The 19,984-nt window shown below is 48.0% G+C and overlaps 1 long non-coding RNA gene across 1 annotated transcript in view; it reads right to left on the bottom strand.

The window, feature by feature from the left end:
• Positions 1-1,687: 1,687 nt before the first annotated feature.
• LOC144252138 (uncharacterized) overlaps positions 1,688-19,984 on the bottom strand; it is a 56,182-nt gene continuing 37,885 nt past the window's right edge. Inside the window, exons 2-3 of the long non-coding RNA XR_013342920.1 lie at positions 4,181-4,285; positions 1,688-1,914 (exon numbers count right to left, since the gene is read on the bottom strand). This is a non-coding gene — a long non-coding RNA (uncharacterized LOC144252138). The remainder of the gene's footprint in view (positions 1,915-4,180; positions 4,286-19,984) is intronic.

Below are 19,984 nucleotides of genomic sequence, written 5' to 3'. Positions count from 1 at the left end.
CCCCTGTCCCCAGGAGCTGGTGTCTCCTGGGTGCCTGAGTCAACACCCATCTCAATCCTGTCCCACTGTCCTGGCCATGAGGATATTTCATCTCTGGTGGCCACTGCTGTGACTCCTGGACTGTCCTGTTGGCACCAAGCCTACTTCTCAGAAAGCAGTGGGTGTACAAGAGACACCAGGAACAGGACCACGGGGACACCCGGCCCACAACCCATGTGAGATGGAGGCTGAGATGGTGGGGCCTTTCCAGGACCCCCCCACTGCCGTTCTCTCCAGGAACAACCTCCAGCATGCCCAAGGCCGTCCACCCACTTCCACGGCCACGGGGACTGGCCTGCGTGGAACATGCCTGGCTGGAAACCTGCTGTGGGCTCCTGGGGAAAGCATCATGTCCCACTGAGCAGCTGGGACTCCTCGGTGGGCAGTGAGGTGACTGCTGCTGTGTGGAGGGGCAGGGGCCGCAAAAACGGGGGTGGGGGTGAGTTACCATTCGCTGAGCGCCATCCTCCTGTCGTAGACACGGATGGAACCGTCACCAAGGCCAGCCACAATGAGCGAGCGGTGGGAGTCGCAGGACAGACTTGTCAGGCAGCTGTCGGCGCCCGTGGGGATGTCCTGGCCCAGACAGAGAGGGCTGAGATGGGGCACCGCTACCCCAAGCCCACATGGGCCTCACCTCCCTCCCTGGGGACTGCGGCCTTTGCCTCCACCTGCCAGAGGCCATCGCAGGCTGAGGAGCTCAGATGGGAGGGAAGGGCAGGGGCACATGGGACTCGGTGCAGCCAGATCTGCCTGAACACCTGCCCTGCACCTGCGCACTGGCCAGGGCAGGCTGAGCTCCGGCAGCATGCTGGAGGCACCCAGGGCCACCTGGCTATTGGCCAATTAAACTTCCCAACACCATCTCCCTCTTTCCTGAAGAGAGACAGAGTACACTTTGGCAAGGAGAACTCCTATTAGCTACCCCTGAGGACTCCTGATCAGTCGAGGGAAGAGCGGAAGCGTGGACCCTGCTTCCCCTGGTGGCTGCACACAGCAGGAGGACTGGTGAACGCCAGCAGGGGGAGCTGCAGGCAGCAGATGGGCCTGTGGGGGCAGGGAGGGACGCGTGCTTTCCAACCCCAGTGGGGATGCTGCGGGAAATCTGCACATGTGGACTCTGTGTGAGGGGCAGGCCTTTGCAAGAGCCCCCCCACTTCTCCCTGCACCCGACTGCCCAGCTGCGCGCCTGCCCCAGGAGTTGCACTGCGGCCACATGTGCGCGTGCCCCTGGGCTGCAAAACCTGCCTCCTCCACACGGAGCAGCACAGCGCTGCACGGGAGTCTGACCTCCCCCACTTGCTCTTCCCTCTGAGGGTCTTCCAACCCGGTCCAGAGAGGCAGCTGCCATTCAGACGTCTGTGAGGCACTCCACCGACAGTCATATTAGCTATTCCCTGGTGGAAACCACATCTCAGGCCACATCTAAGTGTGTCCTCTCGCGCAGTAAGCAGCCCCGGAGGGGAGCTGTGGGGCCACGTGCTCTGCACCACATACTTTCTCCAGCTGTGGTCGCCTTATAACAAAAGGGAGGGAAACTGAAGAGGAAGTGTCCATGCAATCTGGCCGGTGTGGTCGGCTGCCTGGGCACCAGGCAGGCTAAGGTCCAGGATGAGGGTCTGTGGGGACTGGCACCTGGTGAATGCTGAGAGAAGCAAGGAACCCAGAGCACATGAGTCACCCTCTTTGGACCAGAGACTTCTCCCAGGACGCAGCTCAGCCTGGGTCCCGGCTGTCCTGTGGTGCCACCACCTCATCCTCCTGTGCCCTGGGCCTTCCAGCTGCTCCTACCGCCTGCTTCCAACCAAGGCACCATAGCCTCGTGCAGCCTGGGCCCCACCCTCTGGCCACTGTCCTCTTTTCTTCAAATAGCCTCTGTGGAAAAGGAGAACACAGGTAGGAGAGCCACAACATTGCTGGGACCTGGATGTCCCTGGAGGGAGGGCATACCTGTCCCCACGTGGAAGTCATGTGACAAGGTACCAACCACATAGCATGGGGTGGGGGCAGGTGGGCTTGATGGCACCTTGTGCAAGGCCAGAGCCCCACGTCTAGGTACACCTGGACAGCCAGTTTGCAACTTGAGAGACCCAGCTGAGTAGAGATGTGGAAGTCCTCTAGGACAGTGCTGATGTCTGTCCATCTGCCCTACAGAGGGAAGCAAGCCCTAGGTCCTGGGCAGCCAAGCCTGCAGCGTGGAGGTCTTGGTGGAGCAGAGGAAGGGATTCTGGAGGGGAGGCTGCTGTGCCCAGGTGTGTGTAGCTCGCTGAGCAGGAGCCATGGGGGCACCATGCGCCAGTTCAAAGTGTGCTTGTGCCCTGCTCACCCTGAGTACTGGACTGGGAGACACTGCACTCCCCAGAAGGCAGAGGTCCGATCCCTGCTTGATGAATCCTGGACACAGGCCTTGGATGTGTGTCCTGATACACAGCCTGACCAAAGAGCTAATTCTTTCCTTAAAACAGGGAGACAAGGCAGGACAGAGCAGAGCGTGGAAGTCAGACCAGCCACCCGCATCCCAGGCCTGGTAGTGGAGAGCCAAGCCTCGCCCTGCGTTGCCCTGGAGCACAGCTGTAGATTTGGTGCCTGCCAGCCAGTGGCTAGGCGCCCAGCTTTGTGGCCAGCCCAGAACTGACCTCTGCGACTTGGGGAGCTCTGCCTCTGGCTTGTGCCTCTGCCTGGCCACCTGCCCCAGCCTTGGGGCTGCTGCTCTGTATACCTCCTTGGTTGCTCCAGTTAATGAATAGTAACCACTGACCAAAGGCTCAGGTCAACGTTCACAGGCCGAGGCTGGACCATCACACTGCTCTCGGGGCCAAGGTGGTGGGACAGTCTCGCCCTGGCAGCCTCACGCTCCACCCTGGGAACGGACCGGGGCCCTCCCTGACTGACAGGGTGTGGAGGATGGTCTGGTTCTGCCTGTGTCTTCTCAGAGACCACTGCTGTCCTGTGGCACAGCTTCTCACGTACGTGGGAGGGTGTAACCAACCACTGGGACAATGTAGCGAGGACACCCCCGGCCCCACACAGAGGAGGGCCTCTGGTCTTTCTTTAGGGTTTCAGAGACGGTAGTTGTGTTGCTCTTTCCCTGACACCTGCCCCAGCCCTGTGGTCTAGTTTAGTTTTCTCTGGGGAGATCGGACACTGAGTCGCCATATAAAACTTTTACAGAGGTCAAGGTTGAGTTTTCTCAACCATCTTGAGTTTTCTCACTCATCTTCCCTTTATCTTGAACTTTTAATGTAAGAATTCTTACAAAACACTAAGATGTGAGTCCAGAAGGTTCCCTGGCACATCCCTCCAGCACCCTGTAGGCCCTGTGGCCCGAGGACAGGCAGCTGTGACTCCACATTAAAGATGGGCAAGGACAGAGAGCTCTGGAAGGCAGGTCTCCCTGTGAACCTAGATTCTGCAGCTGACGACCCAGAAACACACTGGCTATGGGAGGAGTGAGGTTCTACTTGCTTATAATTTGTCTCAATAGCAAGGTCCAGAGAGAAGGGGCTCATTTTGATGTTCTCTGCAGGAGAGAAGGGCAGGGACAGAACTGAGAGAACCAGGAGAGGCCCCACACAGACAGGGGCTGGGAAGAGGACTCAGATGGGGCTGTGGAAATCACAGGCAGGAGGAGGAGCAGCCAGTGGTGGGCCACAGTAACCTCACCTGGTGTCACCAGGGTCAGAGGGCTGTGCTCACAGGTGGCCATTCCAAGATGCACAGAGGGCTCTGGAAACTCAGGCCTGGAAAGGCTGACCTGGTGGTCCTCCCAAACTGCTGGATGGTGCAAAGCCACGCCCAGAGCTGCTTTGGTGGCTGCCGATCTCACCAGCCTGGGCAGCCCACCACACTGGTCCTCAAGAACATGTGACATTTGCTGCTCAGGGCCAGTTAACCACAGTGTGTTTCCAAGCCACATTCAGCTTCACACCAGGACAGGTGTGACCAGAGCTCAGGGCCATACCCAAGACTCAAAGGCACTCAGAACCCTGGGCCTGTAAGCCTCATGGCTATCAGGAGAGGCCACCTACTAATGAACTGGGGACTCTGATGTGAATGGGTGGCTGGTAGGGAGCTGGTCCAGAGGCCTTGGAACAGTGACCCCTGCAGCTCTGGACTTCCTCCCCAAAGAGCCCAGACCCACCTCGTGTGGTGGGCAGCATGTCTGAGAGCCCCTGCCATGCAGTCACCATCTCTGGGTTCTTCTCCAAGTCAGCAAAGTTCTTCCACACCCTGATGGCGCCATCATCTGAGAAGGAGAGAGGGGGACATGATCCTCTGCCCTGTGCTGGCCTCGCCTGCACCCCACATGGGGGTCAGATCCCTGTCCTGGACATCATGCTCCACCATGCCCAACGGTGGGCCCTGCACAGGGCAGCCAGGCGCTCTGGACACCTGTCCCCATGCTCTCGCAGTGTGGGACTCCGTGCTCACTTCCTGTCGGGCAACTGGGGAAGCTGGCAGCAGGGCAATGGGACCTGTGGTCTTTGGGCATCTGGAAGCCACAGAGCTTCTCTGGAGCCGGCTTGGGATCCCTGCAGGGGAGCTCTGTGGCCTCCAGCTTGTCCCCGGGGTGGGAAGGAGGACTTGGTGGAAGCTGGGAGATGGGTCGGGCCTCACCTTCTCTGTTCTTCCCCTTGAGTACTTCAGTTGCTCATCTTGTTCAGACCCATTCTCTCCAAAACCTTTAGGCCTGCACCTTGTCCCCACCTGCCTCGGTGCTCTGCGCACACACCAGCCTGAAGTTGGAAGGGAGGGTGGCCCAAGGGGCTCTCACACAGACACAGAAGGCCCTCTGCCTTGCAGGTGCCCTCAGCATCCTCCAGCAGACAGGCAGGGGGTCAGCTGTGTGTGGTGAGCCTCCCTCCCCAGGACCCACTCTTTGGCCTCAGTACTGAAGGTTGGCCTCCTCCACCTGTGTGCCTGGCTCTCAAGGCCACCTTGCAGTGAGTGCCCTGCTCTGTGACTCCCCACAGGGGTCCACTCTTAAGGAGCCCTCCAGCCTTCTTGCCTTTGGTGATAAGAGATGCTCATGTCTGAATTGTGCAGCCCCTCGGCTGGGCCTTGCTGGGCCCTGCCCACGGTGCCGACGCCTACAGGGAAGGACTGGCTTTGGACATGGGCTTCCTTCTACCAGGCTGAGATGGCTCTTCTTGGAGGAGCAGCTGCTAAGGGACATTTCCTCATGGTCAGGTCAGTCACAGGGAACCCATAAACACTTCAAAAGAGATGTCACTGACAAGCAGCAGCCTCGGGAGCTCAGATGCTCAGGTCCGGGACCAGGACAAGACAGGGCGGAGCAGCCCAGGGCGGGTGAGCCTAGATGCCTGTCTCCTCCCTCCGCTACTGACACCTTCCTACCCACACAGCTTGACCTTGGCTTCTCGTTAGCAAGAAGGCATCACGGAGTCAAATTTTTCTTTTCTTTTTTTTTTTTTAGTTGTAGATGGACACAATACTTTCATTTTACTTATTTATGTATTTTTGTGGTGCTGGGGATCAAACCCAGTGCCTCAGACGTGCTAGGTAAGCATTCTACCACTGAGCTCTAACGCTAGCCCCCATGGAGTCAAATTTAAAGTGCCAAATGAAATGACAGCCAGGGGACTGGGGTTGTGGCTCAGCAGTGGAGTGTTTGCCTAGCACGTGTGAGGCCCTGGGTTGATCCCCAGCAGCACATAACAATAATAAATAAAATAAAGGCATGTGTCCAACTATACCTATAAAATAAATATTAAAAAAAAAAGAAATGGCACCAGCCTAGGGTGACTAGCTTGGAGAACTACTGCTCTACAGTAAGAGTAGGATGATGATGTTTCAGGCCAAAATAAAAACCAAGAAAATCTCCAGTGTGAGATCCACGGCCACCGCTACCTGATGGGCACCCTTCCAGAGAAGCCTAACTTGCAAAGGAAGGGGGCATGCAGCCCTGGGCCATCATAGCCAGGCAGTGAGCTGCCGCCCACTGCGTCTCCCAGGAAGGCCAGGGGGCAGAGGCTGGTGGTGGGATGTATAGGTTTCTGCATGAACTTCTTAGGTTCCTCTGTGGGTTGCTGGGGTGTGCTCCTAACTTTATGAGAAGCAGCCAAATGTCCCCCAAGTGCCTACACACCCGTGTTAGCCAAGAAGGGGCACGCCAGTGGCTTCCCATCCCTGGCTAGTCCAATCTTGCCTTGAGTGCAGGTCGGTTCTGCGGTGGTCCTCCGTGTGATCATCTGCCACTTGTGTGTCTCACCTGGGCAAGGACCATGCAAGTCTTTCGCCACCATTCTTTAACTGGGCTGCATTTTCCCAGTTGTGGGATTCTGAGAGTTCTTATACATACCACATGCAAGTCTGTGTCAGACGTATGCTTGGCAGTTTTCAGTCATTGCCTGTCTTTCCTTTTCTCAATGGTATGTTTCAAAGCTAGTGTTTGATTTTGATGGAGTTCAATGTGCCACTAGATCGTGTGGCTTATGCCTCCTGTATCTTAATGCAAAGTCAGGAAGGTTCTCTTGTTCCTTCTAGAGGTTCTAAGGTCAGGAGTCTTGCAGTTGGGGTGTTCACTTTGTGTAGCTGGTGTGCAGGGGTGAAGTGTTGAGCGAAGCCCTTTCTTGGGACATAGCACTGCTTGCTGAAAACTTCATTGAACGGCACTGTTTTCACACATTCCTTGAGAGTCAACTGAACATGTCTGTGCAGATCTACTTCTGGGCACCCAGCAACAAAATGGGACAAGTAACTTCCACTCACAATTTAGACGGCTATCCAGAGAATCATGCTGAGTGGGAACAGAGCCAGTCCCATATGTATGATATGATTCCATTTATAAGACACTCTTGATATGACAAAGCTATAGCAACAGAGGACTTCTAGTGATTTGGGGGGCTGGGAGCGGCATCTATCAGAGGGCAAGGAGGGATCTGTGTTGGTAGAACATTCTGCATGGATGCCAAAATCTGAGCTGTGATGCTACAGCAGAGTTTTTCAAGATATCAGCACTAGAGGAAACGGGGTAAAGGTATATGGGGTCTCCATCATTTTGCATACTGTAAAATCTGCAATCATCTTAAACAGTTCATTTAAAACAGAAGAGTACTCAGTCTTGCCTAACTGAAAACCTACCCTTAAATCCTTAGCTCCAGGTATCTGAGAGCCTGGATGAAATACGGACCACAACACATGGATTAACTATTACTTACAATGTTGTACTCAAGTTCATTTTTTTAAAAGTCCACTAAATTCATGTTTCTCTTTGCCCCACCCTAGGAATGGGCCCATCTGCCTTCAGAAGCTGACTGAAGCCCAGCTGGACCTAGGGATAATTGACACCTAAGGAGCTCTCGATGACGTCACCCACCACCTGCATTCACCTAGTCGTGCAGATGTTCCTGTTTGCAATGGACCATGCGCTACACAGATGGCCATGAGGAATGCAGCCAACACCACAGGAGTTTACCTTCCAGAATAACAGGGAACAGTGTCATTAGCTACTCTGCTCCAGAGACAAATTTCTCCTTCTTTGTCTCTTCCATCTAAAGACTAGCCTATTATTTTGCTTAATAATATTATCCAAATTTATGAAGACTAAGAAAACTACTTTAACCACTTTTGCAATACAAATACATTTTATAGGTACTTCAAGGATGTTCTCACAAAAGCAACTCTACCAGCATTTAGTATGTATACAGCAAAGCTCAGGAAAGTTCAGTTTCTACTCATATTTACCATACAATTCTAAAGAAGTAAGTCTTTTCATCTCCCCACTTACCTTCCACTCACCCTTGGTGACTACACCTACATCACGTGTCACAGGTCAGTTGGAAACTTCAAGCAGTGATATATGTGTCAGTATTTGCTCTTTTGTCTTTTACCCTTTAGTTTTCCCATTCTCTGTATTTTAGAAAGAGATGTCAATCCAAAAGAAAAAGGTAACTGGGTGCCTGCCCAGAGAGGACCTAACACAGCACACCTAAACTGTCCCCAGGAAAAGACTGCATGCAGAGTGGACCCTCGGCTGGGGGCTGGGTGCTGGCAGCCTGGACTTCTGGGAGCTCCGACCACCTGGTGATAAGAGTGGCTCACTGGGCCTCAACCATCTGTACAAATAATATGATCATGCCTTCTGGGAGCCTAGTGTTTTGGTATCTGCCAGATAGAGAGTGCCCCCAAGACCAACACCCAACAGAAACACTGGGGACTAATTCTCTAAAGAACCACTTGGTTGGCAACACGTCATATATGCTGCCCTAACTTGTTCCAGAGGAATTAAGCCTGTCTGGTGGAACTCCCTAGGAGAGGGCACTTGGAACTTTGTGCCTGGCATCCTACAGACCTCAGCCCACACCCCTGTTCCCTTGACTTGTTTGCTTCCGTGTTCTTTCACTGCAGTACACCTCAGCCATGAGTACCCATGGTGAGTCTAGCACAGCCTCTGCTGAATCATCAAAGCAGGGGGAGCCTGAGGGATTCAACACAGCTCCACATCTGCACAGCCAGATGGTAACCAACTTTCTCCCTTTTTAACCCAGGGGATGCACCAGCCACCACCAATTACAGGCTGCCTGACAGACAGCACTGGGTCAAAAACATACCTTTCCACCAGTCCCAACACTCAGTGCCTGTTAGTACTTGATTACAGGCTGAGCCTTCCACTAGAGCTGATGCTCTCAGGCTAACAACTATCTATGCCGAATGCTCCTCGTCCTGAGCTCTAGCTCTTTTGCCATCCCTTATAGATTCTAAGAAAAATTAGATTTTAAATTATTTTCAATTTTACTCAAGAAAGTTCATAGGTCATATTGTGTAAATAAAAGTGAAATTATTCTTGTTGAATGAAGTATTTTCATCACAAAAACAGCGTGATGAGGGAGGCAGACCACAAATCCAACCTCCACAGTGGTTCCTACTTTTCACTGCACATCAGGGAAACCCATACAAGTGGGGAAAGGAGCAGGTGCAAAGCATAAGCCTGGCATAGTCGCTGGATGGACAACCCAAGAAACAACCACAACATTTTCAAGTTAAAAAAAAAAAGTAAACTTCCCTTTGCTTTGGTAAACCTGTGACATGGGCCAGATCTCTGTTGTACTCCATAACTCTCAGGCCAACCTCTGAGTTCATGTAAATTACATAACAGAATCAGCACCATTAGGATTAAAATAGCATGGGGCTTTCCTCCAAAATGCTTCCTCACTCAGCCAGAGATCCCAAATACAGACACCATAACACCATCCTAAAGGATAAAATAATAAAAGGAAACAGTTACACAACTTTAGAAATTTTAAAATGTCAGATGGACATCCTTCTCATCACAACAGAGAATTGCTCAAATGGCCCTAGCATCAGCCATGACCTCATGCATACATAACGTGCTCACCCACGCCCACAATCCTGGATAAATAGCTACTAAGACATCTGAAACAACAAGAAGTTGGAGCTCTATGATGCCTGCCTGAAGAACCAGGGGAAATGGAGCCTCAGGGCACCTGCCAACTTCTGAGGCACCTCTGAAGAGCAGAGAAGGAAAACTCAAGAACAGAATACTATAATAGATTTAACTAAGAAAACAAGCAGACTTTTCTTAAGTTTTTAACATTCAAAGATGCTGATAGGTCAATCCCCTACTTATTGATTCCAATTTCAATAGGAAATTTTGAGCATGAGAACACAGCAGGAATAAACTGGTTTCCTTAAAATAAAATGGAAATACTAATGAGAAAAAATGCGAACACCATACCTGCCCCAGATGACCTGCTCCCAGCACACTCCAGTGTGCATGTCTGCCCAACATTTCCACCTAAGTAGTACTTGCAGGAAACTAACCACCCTAGTTCCACCTGGTAAGATGAAAACTATAGCAATGGAAAAGCTAACAAGACTCAACTTGCATGGGTCCAAAAGGTAGGGATAAATTCCATCACATTTTACAAAGTCCCCAGCAAGATCTCCCCAAAACCCTGTACCCTGAACACAGGGCAGCTGTCTGATGGTGAAGGCATGAAGGCAAAGCAGACCCATGCAGTATTGATTATGTTAAGCTAAACCAGCTCATCAGGACATGTAACTGCAGGAAGGACCCTGGGTATGCCTTTCCCTCCATGCAGCAAGCCATGAAGACCCTTTCAGAAGCAATGTCCCTCCCATACCAACACTGGAAAAGAGATCACCAGAGACTAGCCACTGGGCTGTAGCAAATCTAAATTAAACTCTGAAGCAATGCTCATTTCCACAAGCTTCTACCTCCCTCATACAGTGACATTCCCAGAGTTTACCACCCCAGTCTAGGTAGCCATCTGCCTACCAGTCAATCCTTCACACATTTACTGTTCTTGGTGTAAAAGTATATAAGCATCATGCTTTGGTCATTTCTTCCAACTTCAATCCTGTGAAGATCCCCAGGTACATATAAAATAAATAAAATTTCTATGCTTTTCTCTTGTTAATCACCTCTTGTATTAATCTGGTTCCTATATTCAGCCAAAGAGCCCACATAAAAACCAAGGGGAATAGAGGGGATCCTTCTTTGCCCTACAATGGCCAGAACTCATGTATGACAAATCAAAAGAGCTTAGCAACACTGGTGAGAAGGGTAAAACCAAACCAAACCCAACACCTCTTAGCAACAAAGGGTGTACTCACACTTCGGAATACCCCTGCCCAGCTGCTGCTGCCCAACGCACCACCCACCACCTCAGAAGCAGCAGTCTGTGCTCTCAGTGGGGAGCCCTGGGGTTATACTAAAAGATTGGACTTCTATTTCTTGTGCTTTGACTTTTCTTCTACCTAATAAAACAAGATGTTTTAAAATAAAACTTGGGGACTGATATAAAGGTCAATTTCCACAAGATCAAAAAACCAATATACATCCCCTCTACTACATTGCAGTAGGCACCCCCCCAAAATCAACCCACTCAATAAACACAAAAATGTTCATAAATTCCAACACCCTTCCCCTGATCTGAATAACTTTTTCACTACCACCACTTCAAAGGCAAAAAGGGCATATACACAAGGAAGAACAAGGGATCATTCATTACCTGGAATACTTTTGCCTATCTCAGTAAAACAGTGTTGGCAGAGAAAGTTGACATGCTCTTGATGGAGATTTCCCGAGATTACACAATGGAACCCTGTCTCCAGGCAACTCTGGGATTCCTCTCCCTCCAGATCAATTCAGTGGTCAATCCACCCAACAATCAGCCCAGGAGCAAAGCACGGTTGAGTGGGGAAGGGTGCCCATGATGCAGGCGCTGTTTTCTCCCCACCCCAACTCTCCCCATCTCTGGCTCTCAGTCACACACAACAGTGCAGGCATTTCCTGAAGGTTCTTATAACCTTTTATCTCTAACTTCTGAAATACACATAAGCCAAAATTTAAAAGGGAGGGACGGGAATAGGAAAGAAAGTAGAATGAATCGGACATAAATTTCCTATGTTCACACGCCACATCGTGTTCAACCACAAGAATGGGAAGTCATACTCCATGTCTGCATGATATGTCAAATATACTCTACTGCCATGTATATAGAAAGAACAAATAATAATGATAATGATGATTTTAAAAACTGCTATTAGGTAACAAAAAAATAAAAATAAAAAGGGAGAGTTGTCATGAGGACAGACGTTGCAGGGTTTTATCTGAAAGCACTAAGAGGAAAAAGCCCTACTCGCCAACCAACAATTACGACAGAACCAGAGTGCAACCACTGTTTATTAGCGTTTGCCACACTTGAGAAATAAAGGAAAAAGAAGAGCCACTGGGTGATGGATATTTTTAATTAAAACACTCACTTTTCAGCACCGGCTGCTTCCCTGTGTGGTGCTTAGGGCTTTGCTCTTCTGCAGGCCCCACAGTCCTCCAACAAGCTCTCCTCCCACAGAGGGGCGTGCGAGGTTGATGAAGAGAAGAAATATACTGCACTGCACTCACTGCTCAGAGAGACCCGGAGGCCAAGGGGGTGGTCGTGTTCACATTCCCTCACAGCCTGCTGCGGAGCACTGACAGAGACATCCGCCTCTGCTGGCAGGAGGGGCTAGTATCAACCTGAAACGCCCGGCCTCACCTCCCGCATCCCAAGAACTACAAGATCACTAAGTATTTTCTTTTCTACAAACCAGCCATTCTCAAACTTTCATTTTCCAGACACTTTTATACTCCTAACAATTATGGAAGATCTGTAAAAGCTTTTGCCAGCTATAATTATCAGCTTTTATCATTTTGAAAATTAAAATGAGGGTTTTTTCATTTTTATTGATTTATTTTAAATTAACAATAAAAAATTAATCACAGCCAGGCATGCCTATAATCCCAGTATCTGGGAAAGCTAAGATAGGAGATCATAAGTTCAAGGACATCCTCAACAACTTAGTGAGACCCTAAGCAACTTAGCAATACCCTATCTCAAAATAAAAAATAAAAAGGGCTGAGGATGTGCTTTGTAGTTAAGCACCCCTTGGTTCAATCCCCAGTACCCCCCCCAAAAAAAGTTACATGTTAACATAAATGATATTTTTATTTTTAATTTTATAAAATTTTGAGATGGGATCTTGCTAGATTGCCCAGGCTGGCCTCAAACTTGCCATCCACCTGCCTTGGCCTCCAGTATCACTGGGATTGTAGGTGTGCCCACCACACCCAACTTGGCATTTTAATATTTTTTTAAAAATGACTATTTTCAGGCTGGGAATATAGCTCAGTTGGTAGAGTGCTTGCCTTGCATGCACTAGGCCCTGGGTTTGATCCCCAGCACCACAGGGGGAGAAAAAAAAAGATTATTTTCCCAAACAAAACATTTTAGTGAGCTGGACACAGTGATGCACACCTGTAATTCTAGCTGAGGCAGAAAGTGCATAAATTCATGGCCAGTCTGGGAACTTCACAAGACCCTGTCTGAAAATAAAGAATAAGGCGGCTAAGGACGTAACTTAGTGCAGAGCACCCATGGGTTCAATCCCCAGAACCAAAAAATAAGAAAAAATGCAATCTGCACAATGTGTTGCTTCAGCTGAAGACAAAGAAAATCCAGCCTTACATACTAAATGCAGTCTTTTCAAATAACTGTCAATACTTTTCTTTTCAGGACTGAGGACCAAACTCAGGGTCCCTTGCACATATAGACAAGCACTCCACCAGTGAGCTAAATCCCTAACCCCAATACTCTGCTACTGCGCCAAACCTCAAGTAGGGGTAGCTTCTTTTTTTTTTAATATATATTTTTCAGTTTTAGGTGGACACAATATCTTTATTTCATTTTTATGTGGTGCTGAGAATTGAACCCAGTGCCTCATGCATACCAGGCAAGCGTGCTACCACTTGAGCCACATCCCCAGCCCCTAGGGGTAGCTTCTTAAAGGTCATCTACAGTACAGAATCTGAAACCATTTCAATAACTTTTTCACACTGTTACATTAAAATCTATTATTCTACCTCATACTTTAAGTGATTCTTTGACCCACACATGGCATGGTGTGTTGGTCGCTTTTCATCACTGTGACTAAAATATCTGACAAGAACAACTCTAAGAAGGACAAGTTTATTTTGGTTCAGTTTCAAAGGTTCAGTCCACAGTCAGCAAGCTCCACTGCTCTGGGCCTACGATGAGGCAGAACATCATGGCAGAAGTGCTGCTGGAGGAGATCAGCTCTGCTCATGGCAGCCAGGATACAGAGAGGAAGCAGGCAAGGGACCTGGGACAAAACATAATCCCTAAGGGCCCACCCAGTGACCTGCTTCCTCCAGCTTAACCTAGTTGCCACCCAGTAATTCAATCAAATTATGAATCCATCAAATGGATTAATCCACTAATGAGGTCACATCTTTCATAATCTCATCATTAAACATTCCTGCATGGCCACATGAGCTTTTCAGGAGGACACCTTATACTCAAACCAGAAGACATGGTTTTTTAGGTTTTGGGTGGATTTCTTTTTGTTTGTTTTTTGTTTTTTAAGTTATAGATGGGGCACAATATCTTATTTTATTTACTTATTTATTTTCTTGTGGCTCTGAGAATCGAACCCAGTGCCTCACACATGCTAGGAAAGCGCTCCACCACTGAGCCACAGCCACAGCCCTCACTTCACCCATTTTTTGAAAACATTATGTCAGTCATTCTTTCAGGAAAAGCAGTGCTCCGTGGGGAAGAAAACGCAAGCCCACTGCAGTACCAAGCACCCAAGGGAAGCCCTTCAGACACCCAGATTCCTCCACGTGTGGCAGAAGTGCTTGAACATATTAAAAACACATGTAACAAAAGCGCAAGATTTAACAAAATAAAACTTGTTATCGCAAGTGCAAGGCTGTAACAGAGCCCCCACCTCCCAAATTTCCTGATCCATTGTTTTTCTGCAACTAAACTTTCCCACGCTGAGAATGGGAACAGAGGAACTGACTCCAAAGACTGGGAGTTGACAGCAAGGCTGAAAAACTGGACCACAGCTTGCTAAATCCACATAACTCCTGGCTTTTGTACCTATGAATTGCAATGTTCCTGCAGGATGGACAGAGGCAGATTAGCTGTCACCCCAGTTTGGTCCAAACTGTGATTAATTTCTTATGTTTGTGCTGTTTTCTTTTTTCTTTTTTTTTTTTTGAGAGAGAGAGAGAATTTTTTTCAATATTTATTTTTTATTTTTCGGTGGACACAACATCTTTGTTGGTATGTGGTGCTGAGGATCAAACCTGGGCCACACACATGCCAGGCGAGTGTGCCACCGCTTGAGCCACATCCCCAGCCCTTTCTCTCATTTCTGATGCAGTCAGGCAACTGAATCCAGTCGGTGGGGACCCCAGCAGTACCTCTGGCCTGGGGTGCTGGTAACAGGCTAGCAAGAATGCATGGATGGTGCCATTGGAGCCACTGAGACACCAACATCTTTGCCCATCATGCTTTTGCACCCAGCAGAAACACCGACAGGGGAAATGCAAACCCCCCTCACAAACCCTGAAAGCGTCCTAAAGAACCCCTGAGGACGGCCAGCAGACCTTGAGCACTGGACTACACTGAGTTTGTATGACCTGAAACCCCTTGAACCAGGCTTTCTATGTTTCTGATAAGCATCTCAGGAATACTCAAAGTTAATGTTCCTAGGACCTGTTTGCCTAACTAAACCTCCTGTTCTGTAAGACACTGAATGATCATGGAAGTAAGTGAAAAATTATAAAGCTCCGGTTTACTGTGAACTGCTAAACAACAAAAGACAACAGTCAGTGGACAGGCTGTCCAACAACTGTACTCAACTTATACTAATGTTCATCACCTCTACCACAACAGAACCCCAGATCCACTCTTCCCTCAACCTCAACTCAGGACCACCCCCAGCATCTCACCTGTGAGGTGTTCACAACAGAACAGGCTATGCGTCTGCTTGTGTACCTTGTATAATCCCAGCTACTTGGGAGGCTAAGGCAAGAGGATCCCAAGTTTGAGGCCAGCCATGATCTCAAGACCCTGTCTCAAAATATAAAGGGCTGGAGATGTAGCTATGATAAAGCACCCTTCAGTTCAATCCCAGTAACCAAAAAAAAAAAATCAAGATCTGGACAACAAGTTCTACAAATCCTGCTAAAAGGCAGAGAATAGGAAAAATAAGAAATCACTCCCAAAATCATAATTCTGGACTAGAATAATGTTGGTATAAAAACTGTACCAAAAAGACAAAACTAAACAAAATCAGTGAGTCATTCTCATCAATAACAATGGGCAAAAATCTTAAATAACTTCGTTATACAGAAAGAGCTCAAGACCTGTGTCCCAAAGTGGATACAGCCAGGCTCAACCTGCAGAGCAGCTCTGCACCTGAGAGCATGCTCCTCCACTGCAACAAATCCAAGCAGGGAAGGCTGCTGACCAACCCACCCAGGCAGGAAAGGCTCTTAACCAACCACACACTCCTTATCAAAACAACTCTCACAGCAAGGAAAGGGAACTCCCTTATTCTGATCAAGCCTATCTATAAAAACTCTGCAAAAATTGTCATTTAGTAGTAAAAGGCTAAAACCTTTCCCTATGAGGTAAGAAGAAAGTCAAGGATATCCCCTTCTATTCAACACTAATCCTAGATGGTGTGACATAGTTTTAAAAAGAGAAAATGTAAAGATGGAAGAGAGAAACTGGCACCATTTGCAAAAGACGATGGCTGTGTTTTTAGATCCAAACAAATATGAGGATAAATATCCAAATTATAACATTCGGCAAGGCTGCTGCATGCAAATCAGTTCATAAAAACCAACTATGTTCCTGTGTGCACCAGAGCAAATGAGAAAACATTTCTAAGACATCATCAAAATAGCATTTAAAACTTTAAATAACTAGGAATAATTCTAATAAAAGATGTGAAAGACCTCCACACAGAAAATTAGAAAACTTATTATTGAGATCAAGTCTCTGGCTGAATCATCTATGCGGACTCCGTCAGAGCTTCAGCAGGGAAATCAGAGCTGCTGATCCCAAGATGTGTATGCAAGGCAAAGGGAAGAAGCAGAGAGGTCCTCCTGAACACCAGATGCCACAGCTTGCTTTTCAGATCATATGAAGCCACAGAGATTAAGAGTGTGGTGCTGACACAGAAAGACACACCCAGGGCAGCACAGAGTGCCAGAGGCAGGGCCAGTGGCACGCCCAAGCCAATGCCAGAGACCACTGTAGAGGAATAACCTCAGTCCATGGAAATAAAAGGTATCGGACAAATGAATAGTTATATGGAACAAAGTGAAACTGGACTCCTCCTTCACTCCATATGCAAAGCCCAATACCAGTAAGTAGTAGTCGGTGCAACTTGCCATCCACGTGGGGCACTGTTGAATGAAAAAGGATGATACGAATAATTATGCCAAGAGAGCAGGCATGACACAGAACTTCCAGGCCATACCAGGAGTTATTGCACCCTAGTTACCAGACCTAAGCAAATCGCACCAAACTGTAAAGCTTTAGGACACATTCTGGGACAAATCTTGACCTTAAGGTGAGAAGATTTCAACACAAGCACAAGCCTCAGGGAAGATATGCACACACATGCACTGCAGTAGCAAATCTCACCTGTTCCTATTTACCAAAAGAAAGCCTAAAAAGATGTTTGCTAAAAACATAGTTGGGGGAGGGGGACTGGGGTTGTGGCTCAGCAGTAGAGCACTCACCTAGCACGTGCAAGGCGCTGGGTTCAATCCTCAGCACCACATAAAAATAAACAAATAGGGCTGGGGATATATCTCAGTTGGTAGAGTGCTTGCCTTTCATACACAAGACCCTGGGTTCAATCCCCAGCACCACAAAATAAAATAAAATAAGTAAAGATATTATGTCCAACTAAAATATTAAAAAAAACAGTTGTGGGTTCTTTTTGTTGTTTTTGGTTTTGTTTAGTAGTGCTGGGGATGGAACCCAGGGCTTCACACATGCAAGACAAGTGCTCTTCTACTCACTGAGTGTAACCCCAGTTCCCCAAAAAGTACATTTTAAATGTTCTCACCCTGTGATGGATATGCTAATTTGCTAGATTTAATCATTGCACAATGTGAATATATACCAAAACATTATCACATTCACCCCACTAGTAAATAACAATTTCGAAAAAGAAAAAAATTTAAATTTAAGGAAAATTAAAACCAAAATACCATACCCATGAAACGACTGAAATAAAGACCAGTGTGCTGGCAGAGAGCACAACGGCAGGCCTGTGTGCTGCTGGTGGGAGCTCACAACCTTCTGAAAAGTCACTGGCAGTTATCTTCTAAAACTGAGCCCTGTCACCCTGCAATTCTATCCTTAAGCAACCACCCCAAAATTCCACTTGTGAAGCAGAAATCCTATATAAAAATGCCTAAAGCAGCATTATTTACAATATGCAAGGGCAACCCAAATATTCAACAAATGCATATACTGGCAGGTGGTGCACAACAGTGACTGTAAAAGACCCCAGCTGCACCAGACAGATCTTCTGCAGGTGCGGGAGGCACACGGGAACACGTGCAGTTTACAGATATTCAGGTAAGACTGAGAAAGGAAAGCCAGGGGGCAAGGCTGGTAAGTACAGCATTGGGAGGGAAGCTGTGGCCTAGGGCCTGCCTGCAGCCGCCAACACTGCCTTCCAGGGACTCATTTCAACATGTATTTGTGTTATGTATCTTTGTGCCCTTATGGCACATTTAGAAATACTGACAAAGGTTACAAAAACAGAAGAAGTGGTCCACAATAGGCTCATGTTTTCATTCCACAGATGATTTCCGAGGACATTCTCACCCTTGAGATTGTTGAAATCTGGTCTGCAGAACAAGGACAACCAGGGCACACAGAGCAAGTGAGGAAGACCACAGAGACATAAACCCAACCCAGCAGAATCTTCAGCTCCTGGGCCAGACCCCAAGGAGCTGGAAGCATCTGAATACTCCTACTCAGGAATGACCTTGCAGTAGAAGGGACCAGGTGGGACAAGTAAAGAGTCACCTGAAGGCTGCTCTCTGGCTCCCCTCTGGGGATGGAAACCACAGGCCCTGAGGCCAAAGGAGAGAGCTGACCCAACACAGATTCCATTAGACCAGAGCAAAGTGAATTCATCATTACTTTCTCAGGAAGAAAATTTAGGCCTGGCACTGTGGTGCACACCTTTAATCCCAGCAACTCCAGAGGCTGAGGCAGGAGGGTTTCAAGTTCAAAGCCAGCCTCAGCAACTTAGTAAGGCCCTGTCTCAAAATAAAAAAGGAGTCAATGACAGAGCACCTCTGGGTTCAATCCCCAGTACCTAAGAGAGGCAGGGAGTTAAGTGCTGGATTTTGGTCATATATTAGGGGAAATGAAAAACAGAAACTCCCATCTTAGAAGGCAGCTCTCCTGACATGTTCCCCGGGATGACGATTTGACTGCTACATAAGGGATCACCTGGGCAGATAGAAAGCATCCAATCAGCTCAATGAGTCTCAATCTAGCAAAATCTATGACAACTCCAGTGTGGATTTTTGTCTCTCAGGTTCAATTTCAGAGAAAAATAGACCTGTGTAAAGCTAGCATCTGTGGCGAGATCGGGCAGGGTTGAAGCAGAAGTTAACGTATGGCTTCCCAGGCGAACCAAACAAGTAAATCTGTGCCAGAAACGGAGGATTGATGTCCTCACAGATTCTCAACATCCTGCCTCAGCCCCTCCATCTGCCTGAGCACAGAGCGCCTTCTGACAAACTGCAAAAAGCATTATGATCTATGCTGGAAACGTAGCTCACAGCCGCCACCACCACGGACCAGCTCAGCAGCCTCAAAGCAATGCTGAAGGCCCTATGTGAGGAATTTTGAGCAAACTGCACATATACCTGGACTATAAAGGGAAGTAGATTCAGGATGAATATTTTTCAGAAATACTGCAAATTTTGAACTTTTCATCACTATGGAATTTATTTGTTTCACAAGCATTCCAATTCTTTAAAACCTAAACCAAAAATTATATTATACATTATAAAATAAGTGTCTTACTTCTGAGCCATATGCAAATGATTGCAAGTACAATTCACCTTCACAAAGACAATTGCCCCTAAACTATGCAATGTTTTAAGGCACGCCCACCTGAGTGCCCAGGGCAGTGTGCACACTCAGGACCACCCTGCTGCAGACTATGCACACAGTGCCCCAACTGCCCCTGGCGGACAGAGCAGCCCCATGTGCTTCAGAATGCTAAGGGAAAAAATAAACTGGAGCAACAGAACAGTAATAGGAGGCTGTAAAACTAAGAACATTCTTCCATAACTCAGGCTTAATTCCATTTCCAGCTGACACCCTTCTCCAGCTTTCTACACCTGTTCACATAAAAGCACATACTCAGTCTTTTGAAGTGAGGCAGAATTGGAGAAGGATGCAGAATCCAGCCCCAACCAGCTCATGCTCTCTCTGTATTTTATGAGTTCATATAAATAATGTGTGGCTCACTTTAAATGTCTCAACTCTGGTAACACAGTGTCAGTAAACATCTAACATGTCTGAGATCA

This window comes from Urocitellus parryii, unplaced genomic scaffold (assembly GCF_045843805.1).
Source record: "Urocitellus parryii isolate mUroPar1 unplaced genomic scaffold, mUroPar1.hap1 Scaffold_37, whole genome shotgun sequence".
NCBI classification, from domain to species: Eukaryota; Metazoa; Chordata; class Mammalia; order Rodentia; family Sciuridae; genus Urocitellus; species Urocitellus parryii.
Note: the sequence above shows the minus strand (reverse complement) of the source record. Positions and strands in the feature narration are given on the sequence as shown.